This window comes from Hyla sarda, chromosome 8, assembly GCF_029499605.1.
Source record: "Hyla sarda isolate aHylSar1 chromosome 8, aHylSar1.hap1, whole genome shotgun sequence".
NCBI classification, from domain to species: domain Eukaryota; kingdom Metazoa; phylum Chordata; class Amphibia; order Anura; family Hylidae; genus Hyla; species Hyla sarda.
Genome location: NC_079196.1, coordinates 130653833 through 130667425, shown reverse-complemented (window position 1 = coordinate 130667425; position 13593 = coordinate 130653833). Strand labels below are relative to the sequence as shown.

General features: G+C 44.1%; 1 long non-coding RNA gene across 1 annotated transcript in view; it reads right to left on the bottom strand.

The window, feature by feature from the left end:
• Positions 1–8317, bottom strand: part of LOC130284830 (uncharacterized) — a 29905-nt gene extending 21588 nt beyond the window's left edge. The window contains exons 1-2 of the long non-coding RNA XR_008847155.1: positions 8248–8317; positions 1596–1661 (exon numbers count right to left, since the gene is read on the bottom strand). This is a non-coding gene — a long non-coding RNA (uncharacterized LOC130284830). The remainder of the gene's footprint in view (positions 1–1595; positions 1662–8247) is intronic.
• Positions 8318–13593: the final 5276 nt, after the last annotated feature.

Genomic DNA, 13593 nt, shown 5'->3' with positions numbered 1-13593 from the left:
CTGAACTGGTCCCTTAAAAATTCAGATTTTGAAAATGTTGTGAAAAATTGGAAAATTGCTGCTGAATTTGAAGCCGTCTGATGTCTTCCAAAAGTAAAAACATGTCAACTTTATGATGCAAATATAAAGTAGACATATTGTATTTGTGAATCAATATATCATTTATTTGGAATGTCTGTTTTCCTTACAAGCTGAGAACTTCAAAGTTAGAAAAATGCTAAATGTTCTATTCTTTCATGAAATTTTGGAATTTTTCACCAAGAAAGATGCAAGTATTGACAAAAATTTACCACTAACATGAAGTAGAATATGTCACGAAAAAACTATCTCGTAATCAGAATGAAAGGTAAAAGCATCCCAGAGTTATTAATGCTTAAAGTGACAGTGGTCAGAATTGCAAAAAATGCTCCCGTACCTAGGGTTATAATGGGCTCCATCCCCAAGGAGTTAAGGGACATAAGGGAAGGAGGGGGCAGCTGAAAGGGGAGGACCTGTGATTTTTGTTTATTCAATTTGTAGTATGATGCATTCCCAAAGGATTCCAATAGGGTCAGAACTGCTGGGAGGGATCTGTCAGGATGGGAGAGGCGTCAGGAGAATGTAGTCAGCCTATAGGGATATGACGTGTTCCTGATGGTCTATGTGTATTTCGGATATTTCTGTGGATGCCTGTACCGCCTGGGCCAATTTTTCCATCTTTCCTTGGCTTCTTTATGCACATTAATTCAAATTTTTACCAGGGGGTGCCCAAACTTTTGATCCCCACTATAATTACTTCCCAAATCTCCACTCCTTGCAAACAGATCTAACTGCATTCGGCAAAGCGGAGGTGTCCTGGCTAGGAAGGGTAGCAGCCTTCAAAATGAGAACATTACCGAAACTATTATACCTATTCCGCACTCTGCCCATATCTGTTCCCCTCTCCTTTTTTTTTTCAAGGACTAGATCTCTGATTACATCTTATATTTGGGCAGGCTCCAGACCTCGGGTCCCCTATTCGGTCGTGACTAAACATAAGACGGTGGGTGGTTTGAGGATCCCTGACGCTCACAGACACTATTTGGCAACCTTGGTCTCCCTATTGCGTCCCTTGTGGGACACTGACCTGAATACTTCATGGTTCAGATAGAGCAGTTTTACGCAAGAGGGGTTCCTCCTAGAGCCTTACTGTTTTTATATGCATGGGACATCCCTGCCCCTACTACCTTGTCCCCCAAATCACTTGCGGGACTTAGATGTTGGGAGAGATGCCACTAACTGAGCACTACTCACTCCACTACATGTAGATTGCATGCGCCACCATCGATTCTACAACTAGCAATGCCAGAGTTAAACCTCAAAAAGTGGCTTCAATGCAGTATTGATTCCCTTGCCCTACTATATGATGGTGGTGTCCTCCTACCATTCCCGGTCCTACAGCGTAGGTTTGCCTTACCTCCCAGTCTTTTATTCTCACATCTAAGAATAAAACACTTTTTACAGAGTTGTAACCCCCCACACCTCAACACAACACTGTTTAATTTTTTCTCCGTAAGACGCCCAGGCTTACGGTCCATATACTCTGAGCTTGCTTACCATGATGATCTTACACTCACCCATGCGATGAAAGCGTGGGAACTCAATCTACACATGGTTATCACCCCACCTTAATGGGTTATGGCCTACAAATATAAAAAAAAAGTCCCTTCAGAACATATCACACATAGAAGCAATTACGAAAACGCACCTTAGATGGTACTATTCACCGACTTGGTTACAGCTGATGTTCCCCTCATGTACAGACACGTGCTGGAGGGGCTGCTCTCAAAAAGGAACACTTCTCTATATTCTGTGGGGGTGCCCCAGCCTCTTGGCCTATTGGAGGGGGATGGAGACTCTCCTTGGGAAGGTAACTCATCTCCCGATTGTATTATCCCCGAATTTAGCCCTACTTGTTGTGGGGTTGGACCGCTTCCCACCTCCTCTTAGATGCTTAGTGTGTAAAATCCTAGTTTTGGCTAAGCTGGTGATTGCCATTGGAAATCACCATCCTCACCTATGTTAGATGAACTATACAATACTCTCAACCACATTTGCAACATAGAGGAAATCTGGGCGATAGGAAAAGGGCGCATTTCCCAATTCTTAAGTATTTGGGAACCATGGAGGTCTTATTGGGCTAGCTTTCATGCCAAGAAGCCGACACCACCACCTGCCTACTCTATCATCTAGGTACCTATAGGGAATCCTTGTTGCACATGCCTAGCTTTTGGGTCTGTCCCTATTCCCCCCCCCCCCCCCCCGGCCTTGGCCTCACCCTACCTTATACACACACCTTCCTGTTCTTTCCTGTCCACAGGGACCAATCACAGTGATTGCTGACCACAGATGGTCCTGGGTGGCTTGCAGAAGTTGTCCCCCACTGGTAACAGTGTGACTTCTGCCAGTTAACCTGTGCGATGCCGCGCATCGCCAGGTTAACTGAATGACTTATATAAACGTCATGATGCGCGAACTACCTGCACATCATGACGTTTATATAAGTCATTCTGCGGGAATGGGTTAAACTAATATATTCCAACCAATCCCCATCTTTTAGATTTAATTCAGTTTACAGATCTTGCCATTCCCTGAAAATGCCTCTACTCCACACCTATTTAATACTTATACATCCTACCTTTATGAACAAACTCAGTCTGTCTAGTTTATTCACCTCCTTTAAGTTAAAATTATCCCACAGCTGAGCAATATCCATCATCCCTTCTATATCCATTTAAATAATTTCCATGTTTTAACCAAACTTTTAACAAATTTTTTTCCCCATTTACCTTCCTCCATTTGACCTGTTTCCAATAATTGAAAAATGGCCTTAAAGGGGTTATCCAGGAAAAAAAATCTAAAACTTTTTGTACAAAATCAGTAATCTAAAATTGACATATTTTGACAACCTATAACTTTTTCATTTTTCCATATATATTTTTCCATATATATTTTTCCATATGAGGGCTCATTTTTTTGCGCCGTCATCTGTACTTTTTATCGATACCACATTTGCTATATAAAACTTTTAGATAATTTTTTATAATTTTTTTTTATAAAATGTGACAAAAAAGCAGCATTTTTTAACTTTTTTTTTATTTTTTACGTTTACGCCATTACCGTACGGGATGATTAACATTATATTTTGATAGTACGGACATTTACGCATGCGGCAATACCAAATATGTTTATTAAAAAAATTACGCTTTTTGGGGGTAAAATGGGAAAAACTGACAATTTTCATTTTAATTGGGAGATTTTTCACTTTTTTTTTACTTTTTATGTTTACATTTTCAACTTTTATCTTACACTTTTTATGTCCCCATAGGGGACTATCTATAGCAATCCTTTGATTGCTAATACTGTTCAGTGCTATGTATAGGACATAGCACTGCTCAGTATTATCGGTGATCTTCTGCTCTGGTCTGCTCGATCTCAGACCAGAGCAGAAGACCCCTGGAGATGGCCGGAGCAAGGTGAGGGGACCTCCGGTTGCCATGCTGGATGATCGGATCGCGGCGGCTGCGCTGTGGGCGATCCGATCATCCATTCAAAGTGCCGCACTGCCGCAGATGCCGTGATCTGATGCCGTGGCTACTAGCAGCCGGAACCTGCCGTGTATGACCGTTCCGATGCTCGCGGTCATACACAGGACGTAAATATACGTCCTGTGCAGGAAGTCCCGCCAAGCCAGGACGTACATTTACGTCCATTGTCGTTAAGGGGTTAAATCCCATATAGAGAATAAAACCCCTAGACAGGAAATTTTAGATTCCTTTCCTGTAATCTCCAAGGCTGCTGACTTCCTAGCAGATTCAGATGTGGATCTTGTTAGATCCTCTGCTAGGTCTGCAGCATTATCAAATTTCAGCCAGGAGAGCAATCTGGCTTAGATCTTGGAAAGGGGATGTCACATCTAAATCAAAACTCTGTGCTATCCCTTGTGTAGGTGACCTTCTCTTTGGGCTTCTGTTAGACGACATCCTCCTTAAGGCCTCTGATAAAAAGAAAGCGTCTTCTGTTGTCCCTAGACAGTCTGATTCATCCTTTAGGGGCAGGGGTAGAGGTAGGCGTTCCTTTCAAGGGAACCAAAATAAAAAATTTAAGGTGTCAGGGAGGGGTAGGGGATTCCTCTTTAATCCCAATAGAGACTCCTGTCCCAAAGATTCCCAACAAAGACACCTTCACTCCAGTAGGGGGACACCTGTCCGGATTTGCGGAAGCTTGGGGGACCATTTCCTCAAGCCCCTGGGTCCTAAATACCATCTCCTCGGCACTCCTCCTGGAGTTCAATGCCATTCCCCTGGACAGGTATCTCCCTACTGGAGTGATGACCGATACACAAAAACAATCGGCAATGTGTCTAGAAGTCAAGATCCTCCTGCAAAAGAGGGTTCTAGTCCCAGTTCCCCAATCAGAAGAAAAACAGGGATTCTATTCCCCCCTTTTTTTCGTTAAAAAAAAAAAAAAAAACCTCAGGGGCATTCAGGTTCATCAATCTCAAAGCCCTGAACTAATTCCTATCCTACAAAATATTCCGCATGGAATCAAATCGATTATCAGTCTTCTATTCAAAACTGTGTGATGGCTTCAATCGATTTAGAGGATGCCTACTATCACATCCCAATCCATTGCTCCCATCAAAAGTTTTTCAGAGTAGCGGTATTCTTAAGGGGAAATGGGTCACTTCAAGAGAAGGTACTGAATCTATTTCTATCCCACTCACACACTTTCAGAGAAGCCATGTTGGTCCTAGATCTCATGACAGCAGCAATTCCAGTAGTAAGGTTGGCCCAGTTCAGGACAAGAGAGCTTCAGCTAGACATCTTTTCCCATTAGAATGGGGAAATATCTTCCCTGAACCAAAGGTTCCTCCTGTCTTCCAAAGCGAAACTCTCCCTCAGGTGGTGGCTGGTTCCGCAAAATCTATCCAAAGGAGTTCCCTGGTTTCCCACCTCAGTAGTAAGGGTTACAACAGACACCAGTTCTTGGGGGCAGGGGAGCTCATGTGGATTGCAGTCTGCTTCAGGCGGAGTGGGATCAACATCTAGCTCCTTCCTCTTCAAATTACAAGGAGCTCTCAGCAGTCTATCAGGCACTTCTCTGCCTGTCTCATCAAGTGCAAGAGAAGGATGTCCTAATCTATACAGACAACAAAACCACAGTAGCATACCTCAACGAGCAGGGGGGGAACAAGATCCAAACAACTTATGGACTTGACATCTCAAATTTTTCTTTGGGCAGACACCCATGTGTCATCTATAAGGGCAGTACACTTGAAGGGCAAAGAGAATACCATAGCAGACTTTTTCAGAAGGAACAAGATGAGCCAGTCAGAGTGGTCACTAAATCTGGAAGTCTTCAGTATGATAAGTCACAGATTTGGAGTCTTCTCAGTAAATCTATTTGCTTCAAAACTAAACAGAAAGCTTCCCAAGTTCTACTCTTTACGCTTTTCCCCCCTTCTGCTTAATCCCAGCAGTCCTAAGGAAAATTCAACACAACCATGCTCAAGTCTTTCTCATTGCTCTCTTCTGGCCCAAGAGACCTTGGTTTACCCTTCTGAGGACTCTGTCAGTCTGCCAACCATGGGTTCTTCCAGACAGGAAAGATCTCCTCTCGCAGGGCCCAGTTCTGCATCCTCCTTCCTCTCATCTGCATCTCACGGCTTGGATGCTGAAAGGCTAATCCTTAAAAGAAGATGCTTCACTGATGGGGTAATTAGTACCTTACTTGCAAGCAGGAAGGACGTAACCTCAAAAATCTACCTTAGAACTTGGAAAGCTTTTCTTAATTTTGAAGGTGATGGGGTAGATCAACTAGGAGAGCCTAGTGTCCCTGTTATCCTCAGTTTTCTGCAGAAAGGGCTAGTTAGGCCTTAGTCCCAATACTCTCAAGGTTCTCTGCTCTAAGTTCCTTCCTAAATTCTAAGCTGGCTGACCAACCTCATATTAAAAGGCTTCTGATAGGGGCTTCCAGACTCCATCCTTCAACTAGGTCCTTAGTTCCTCCATGGGATCTCACTATAGTTCTAGACGCCCTCATGACTTCTCCGTTTGAGCCTCTAGATTCTGTTTCTATTAAAATTAGCTTTTCTTTTGGCTGTCATCCCAGCAAGAAGGGTGGGGAAATGACATGCCCTTTCGGCTTTTGCCCCTAATACCAAGATTCTAGATATTAGGGTTGTAATGAGAACATTACCACACTTCTTGCCTAAAGTAGTGTCTGATTTTCACCAAAATCAAGACATAATTCTCCCTTCCTTCTGTAATAATCCTTCTAATGATAAAGAAAAACGGTTTCCTAATCTAGATGTAAGAAGGTGTTTAATTACTTATATTAATTCTACTAAAAGTTTTCATAGATCTGAAAACCTTCTCTTACAGCTTTCCGGCCCTAATAGGGGTAACGCTGCCTCTAGATCCACTATTAGTATGTGGATTAAACTTGCCATTAGCATGGCTTATGAGGCAAAAAGTCAGGACCCCCCTTCTTTCTTTAAAGCTCATTCCACTAGGGCAGTTGCAGCATCTTGGGCAGAAAAAGCGGAAGCTTCTATTGACCAAATTTGTAAGGCAGCCACCTGGTCATCTAGCCATACTTTTCTGAGACACTAGTTGCCGATTTGTTTTGGTCGCAAGGTTCTTCAGGCTGCTGTCCCCCCCCCCCCCAAGTAATTTCTATTCTAGTCTCCAGCGCTGCTGTCATGGGTGATAGGGTAAAGATGGACTACTTACCGGTAATCTGTTTTTCAAGAACCCATGACAGCACCCCTCTGATATCCCTCCCTTTTCATTTTGCACATTTTGTATTCTTTGTGTGCATGTTGTTCTACCTCTTGCTCCGTATGAGTACTTTATAATTCCACTGAGGGTGGAGAGGAAGGAGGTCCATTTTTATATCCAGGTTTCCTGTCCTTTCGGTGGGAGGTCCTCTCCAGGGGTGCTGTCATGGGTTCTTGCAAAACAGATTACCGGTAAGTAATCCATCTTTTTTTTTTTTTTTTTTATCTTCTGTGCACACAGCGTCCCCATCCTCACTGTGACACCGTGAGTGAGTCACAGGCATGCAGGCCGGGAAGTGGAGAAATGCAGGGGATGGTGCGCCGGCCCCCTGATTATCTTCCCGCCACCCCCCCCCCCCCGGACTATCTTCCCGACGCCTCCCCGGACTATCTTCCTGGCCCCCCAGATTATCTTCCCAGCCCGCCTGATTCTACCCGGACCCCCGGAGTCTTCTCGGCCCCCGCCAGAAGGACGGTTCAGCTTAGCTTAATTAAGGTAATGCACCCTCTCCCCTCTGTCACCCCTGTCCACCCCCCTTTGTCATCCCTGTACCCCCTTTTCCACTTTCCTGTCATCCACGTCCACCTTGTCTACCCCTGTCACCCATGTTCACCACCCCTCTGACCACCCCCCAATCTACCTCCATCACCAATGTCCAACCCCCACTATTTACCTCTCTGCCCCTTTGTCACCCCTCTCCACCCCTCTGTTACCACCTTGTCACTCCTGCCCACCCCTCTTTCACCCCCTATGCCCCGTCCCCCATGTACACTCTTCTACACCCATTTGGCACCCATGTACACCCCTCTCTCACCCATGTACACCCATCTGTCACCCATGTACACCCCTCTACACCCCCAAAACCCCTGTCACCCATGTACACCCCTCTGTCACCCATGTACAACCCTGTCACCAATGTCCACCTCTCTGCCATGCCTGTACACCACTGTCACCCATGTACACTCCTCTACACCCCCAACACCCCTATGTCACCCATCTCTCACCCCCTATGCCCCGTCACCCATGTACACTCTTCTACAACCATCTGTCACCCATGTACACCCCTCTGTCACACACTACACCCCTCTGTCACCCATGTACACTCCTCTACACCTCCAGCAGCCTTCCGTGACCCACGTACACCCCTTTGTCACCCATGTACACTCCTCTACACACCCGTCACCCATGTACACCTTTCTGCACAACTCTTTTACCCCTTTACACCCCTGTATTTCTCTTCACTTGTAAAAGGGGAATCTGTAGGCTGATGTTTGAAAAGTGCGGAGCCTAATAGGTTTGTTTTTCAGGTTTAACGGTGAAGAATTATGGCTGGAAGAAATCATCATGATGGCCCGGACCAGATGGAGCAGAGAAGGGAACAACGCTGATTTTAGAAGATGTCACTTGTGAGTTGCTGTATAAAGCAGCACTGTAATCTACATACCCACAGATTACAGTGCTCATCAACTTCGATAGGGGTTCCCCACGGAAAAAATTTTTTTCGAGGGATTCCCCGAGCCTAAAAAGGTTGGGAAACACTGGGTTAAAGGCTGATACAAAAGACAAAACACAACAAGCAGTGAACTGAACAAAGCTGTGCTGCAGCAGACATCAATGATGGCGATACATATGCAAAGTGCCCTAGACACAGCATAGCGATTCACTCTGCAAACACAGTTTACATCTGTCTGTTTGGGACACAGCAATCATCCCGGTTAATACGTTTTTCGTAATTATTATATTGGTTAAGTTTAAGCAAACACCATTTATATCTGTCTGTTTGGAACATTGCAGCACCTTACAAGGGGGTGCATTTCACAGGGATCAGCCCTGTTAATAAGTTATTTGTAATTATAAGATTTGTTTAAGCAAACACTGTTTACATCTGTCTGTTTTATTGAAATCATGGCTTATAAAATCATGGTTTTGTCCAAGCTGAAGCACAGGCATGGATAAAGTCCAGTAAGTGAGGGTGGGCTAGTGCTCCTCTGTGCCCTCTCCTGTCTGATAGTACTCCTCTGTGCTCTCTCCTGTCCTATAAGCTGGAGAGAACACAGAGGAGTGCTAGCCCACCCTCACTTACTGGACTTTATCCATGCCTGTGCTTCAGCTTGGACAAAGCCATGATTTTATAAGCTATGATTTCAATAAAACAGACAGCTGTAACCCTCAGACTGCTGTCTATGCCAGTGCTTCAGCTTGGACAAAGCCATCATTTTATAAGCTATGAATTCTATAAAAAGGAAATAACATTTTCTTATGAAGTATATCAGAAAGGTTAATGTTTTGCCAAGATGTACAACATGTAAAAAGTTTTTGTATCTGACAGTGCCCATTTAAGAAAACACCGTCTACATCTGTCTGATTGGGACATAGTAGCCCCTTATAAGGGTGTGCATTTCACAGGGAACAGCCATGTTAATACATTATTTGTTATTATTATATTGATTTCAGCAAACAGCATTTACATCTGTCTGTTTGGGACATAGCAGCACACTAAAAAGTGTCTGGATTCCATGAGCATTAGCCTTGGCTGTGCATTTACATTTTTTTGAGTAAATTAAACTTGCGTTATACCTACCTGCTTGTATGAAAACTATCCTACAAATCCAAACTATCCCCCAAAACTATGTTTGGTAAATGAAATGTTGGAAGGGGTAGAGGTCAGAAGACCCCTGCCATGTCCTCTGCCAGTAAGAATGTTGGTGCCAGTACCAGCACCAGTACCAGTTCAGGAAGTTAAAACAGAAGCCAGGTGCCTGGTGGTGGTGGTGGTAGTAGTAGCAGCCGCATCAGCCATCCCATGTTCTCCCTGCCTGCCAGAGACTATGCTGTTTCAGCGGATGATCAGGCTTTTCTGGACAACATGTGTATTAAGAAGGGTGCAGAGGATTCTGACAATGTTATGGTGAGCGACCTTGTCAGTGGACATTGTGCGGTGGAACTGTGCATCTGATATGCTGTGTTTCCTCATCTCCGTCTTTGCCTCCACCCCTACTGCTACACAGAAGGGTAGCACTAGCCATAGGGATAAATTGCGTGAGGAGGAGAGTCAAGCTTTGGAGTGTGTAGCCGAGGTGGTGGAGGTGGAATCAGAGACGGACCATAGCACAAGCAGAACTGGTGGTGGTACACGTGCTGGTGATACTGTAAGGCGTCATGGTGGCTATGCTTGGGGGAAGCAAGGAGGACTATGAGGAGTTTGATGTTGTCGATGTAATGTTGGACAAGACGTGGGAACCAGTTAATGAAGACCTCACCTGTTCAGAGCAGGAGGGTAGTGGCAGCACAAAAGAGCGTAGGTGGAAAGAAAACCTGCAAAATGTAACAGAAGAAGGACTGCTCGTCTGATGAGCTCAGGTGATGTCGAGGATGCAGCATGTTCGGGTTCTGTAAATAAACCTTCCAAGGAGGGGCACAGTCAGGTGGTGCAGTCTCTGTCCAGTATTCTGCTGTATGGAAGTTCTTTTCTACCTTACCTGATGCAGAGAACGTGGCACTATGTCGTCTGTGCAAACAGAAAATAAACCGTGGCCAGGGTCCAAGTGCAGAAACTACTGCCCAGATATATCAGACTGTATGAGAGAAAAAGTCCCACAGCAACCAATCACAGCTCAGCTTTTACTTTACTAGAGCTCGTTATCTAAGATGTGATTGGTTGTTGTGGGAAAGTCACTCTTTTTTCTCTCTCACACAGTTTGATAAATCTGGGCCTACCACATGTGGAGCATTACCACAAGGCCGCGTGGGACACTCAACAAGCCCCACAATGTGAGGAAAACTCTACTGCTGCTACTCATGATCCTATAAATCTCTCCTAACTGTATAACAGCCAGGCCTCATCCACAGGCAGCACATTTTCGGGATTTGCCTCATCAGTGTCCTCCTCCTCCCCCGATCCTGTCAGTTATCCATTGTGAAATCCATGTCCTCCAGACAACAGTATTGTCCCAGTCACCCTATTGTCAACCACTATGCCACCACCCTTGATGGTGCAGCCTCCAGCCAGCCAGGCCTGGATACTACAACTTCATCCAGTAAACCACTATGCCATGATGGTTGCTGGTGCAACCTCTAGCCATTTTTCTTAACCTCACACTGTACACAGGCTACTACAACTTCCTCCAATATAGTACTAAGCCAAGATGGTTGCAGCAGGCTGGGGCAAAATTCTAAAAAATAATCTCTTAATCCCTCAAGGACCAAGCCCATTTTGGCCTTACATCCTGTTCCACATTATTATGCAAATTATATTTAAGTGTCACAAAGATAAAATATTTAGTTTTTCAGTTTAACTCATGGATGGCATTGTGTCTCAGGGCTCTTTTGATCACTGAAAACAATATTGGACACATGTGATAATTAGATTGCCAGGTGAGCCCAATTTAAGGAAAAACTACTAAGGTGGGTGTTCCACATTATTAAGCAGAGCACCATTTTCAAGCAATATGGGGAAGAAAAAGGATCTCTCTACTGCCAAAGAGTGAAATAGTTGAATGCCTTGGACGAGGCATGAAAAAATTTGATATTTTACGAAAACTTAAGCATGATCATTGCACTATTAAGAGATTTGTGGCTGATTCCGACCACAGATGGGTTTGTGCAGATAAAGGCAAACTGAGGTAGATTTCTGCCAGATGCATGCATCGGATCAAGAGAGCAGCTGCTAAAATACCATTACATAGCAGCAAACAGATATTTGAAGCTGCTGGTGCCTTTGGAGTCCCACGGACATCAAGGTGCATAAACCTTCTACTCAGCCACCACTAACCAATTATCACAAGCAGAAACGGCTGCATTGGGCAGACAAATACATGAAGACTAATTTTCAAACAGTCCTGGTCACTGATGAGTGCCGTGCAATCCTGGATGGATGGATGGAGTAGTGGATGGTTGGTGGACGGCCGCCATGTTCCAACAAGACTGCAATGTCAGCAAGGCGGACCCCTTTAGGGTCCCCGAAGGTGTAAAGATGACCTTTGCAGAGTATGTTGAGTTTCTGACTGACCACTTTCTTCACTGGTACAGAAGGAAGAACTATGCTTTCCATAATAAAATCATCTTCATGCTGAAAAGAGTACCTGCTGCTATGGGGGAGAAAAGGAGAGTAAGTCATGGTGTGGCCTCCATCCTCCCCTGACCTCAATCCTATTGAGAACCTTTAGAGCATCCTCAAGCAAAAGATCTATGAAGGTGGGAGGGAGTTTACATCTAAACAGCAGCTTTGGGAGGCTATTCTGACATCCTGCAAACAAATTCAAGCAGAAACTGTCCAAAAACTTCAAGTTCAGTTGTTAAAAGTTTGATTGAAATAGCTTTTGATTTCAGTAAATATGCTGCAAACACAACAAATGACAATGTTTAGTTCTTTACAACCTATAAAGTGTTTTGAAACTTACTGTGCGTAATAATTTGGAACAGTGCATTGTAAGTTTATTTGTTTAAAAAAATACTGTTATTATGAGGTTTGTTCAATAAAATTTTTATTGTACTCTTAATAGTTGATAACATGAGAATTATGCTGACTGTTATTTACATTAATTGTTTAGGTAAATGAGAAAAATATAATTTGCATAATAATTTGGAAAAGGGTGTAAAAGGATACTCTGCCCCTAGACGTCTTATCCCCCCACGATCTCTCCTGCAGCACCCTGTGTCATCTGCTGCACGGAGTGAACTTTGCTCCGTGCCTGATGAAGGGCGATACAGGGGTCGGAGTATCGTGATGTCACCACATCCCCTCTCATAGACTTGCATTGAGGGGGCGGGCCGTGCCATCACAAGGGGGTGGGGCCGTGACGTCACGATACTCCAGCCCCTATTTTTTTTACACTTTTAAAGTCCCCCTAGGGGACTATTTATAGCAATCATTAGGTTTCATATACTGAACAGTGCTATGCATAAGCATAGCACGGATTAGTATTATCAGCGATCTTCTTCTCTGGTCTGCTTGATGTCTGACCAGAGGAGAAGACCACTGGATGCCAACCAGACCACCATATCAGATCATCAGATTCCCGCGGTAGTGCTGCGGTCGATCCGATCATCCATTTCAACGCCTGCATTGCCGCAGATGCTGTGATCTGTATTGATCATGGAATCTGAGGGGTTAATGGCGTACATCAGCACGATCGCTTATGTCTGGCATTACCGGCGGGTACATGGCTGCTGATAGTGTCAAGGATGGACCGAGGTGAGACATTAATATGTGAGTGACCGCTGCTGCTTATCGCTGAGGGCTGGCACAATGGATTCACACCAGACACAGGATGTTGGTATAATATCTCCTTTCTCAGCATACTCAAAGGAGCTGCCCCTAAGGAGTTCTGTTTATTACAGGAAGTAAATTTGGTTTTTACATTGTACAAAGAAGGTGAATTATGAAATCACAATTAGCATATTACATTCTGATTGGTTGTTTAAATATATTGTGTCCATATATATTAGCATATCTAGTGTCCATTAATTTCTTTCCTGGCCAAAGTTCATTTATGCAGCCCTCTCACTCTAATACCGGAAAATTCCAGTTCTTTGCCCTTCTTATACAATCTGCATCTTCCTCAAATGTTTTGATTTCCGACGTCTCATCTTCGGCCTTCTAGCGTTGTTCCAAGGTTTTGACTTCCGACGTCTCATCTGCAGCCTTCTAGCGTTTTTCCAAGGTTTTGACTTACGAAGTCTCATCTTCGGCATTTTAACGTTGTTCCAGCAGATTGCAAACTCAGGAACATGGTGCATAGTTTGAAAAGTAGGTAACATATATCTTTTTTTCTTCAGCATTAGAAATGAC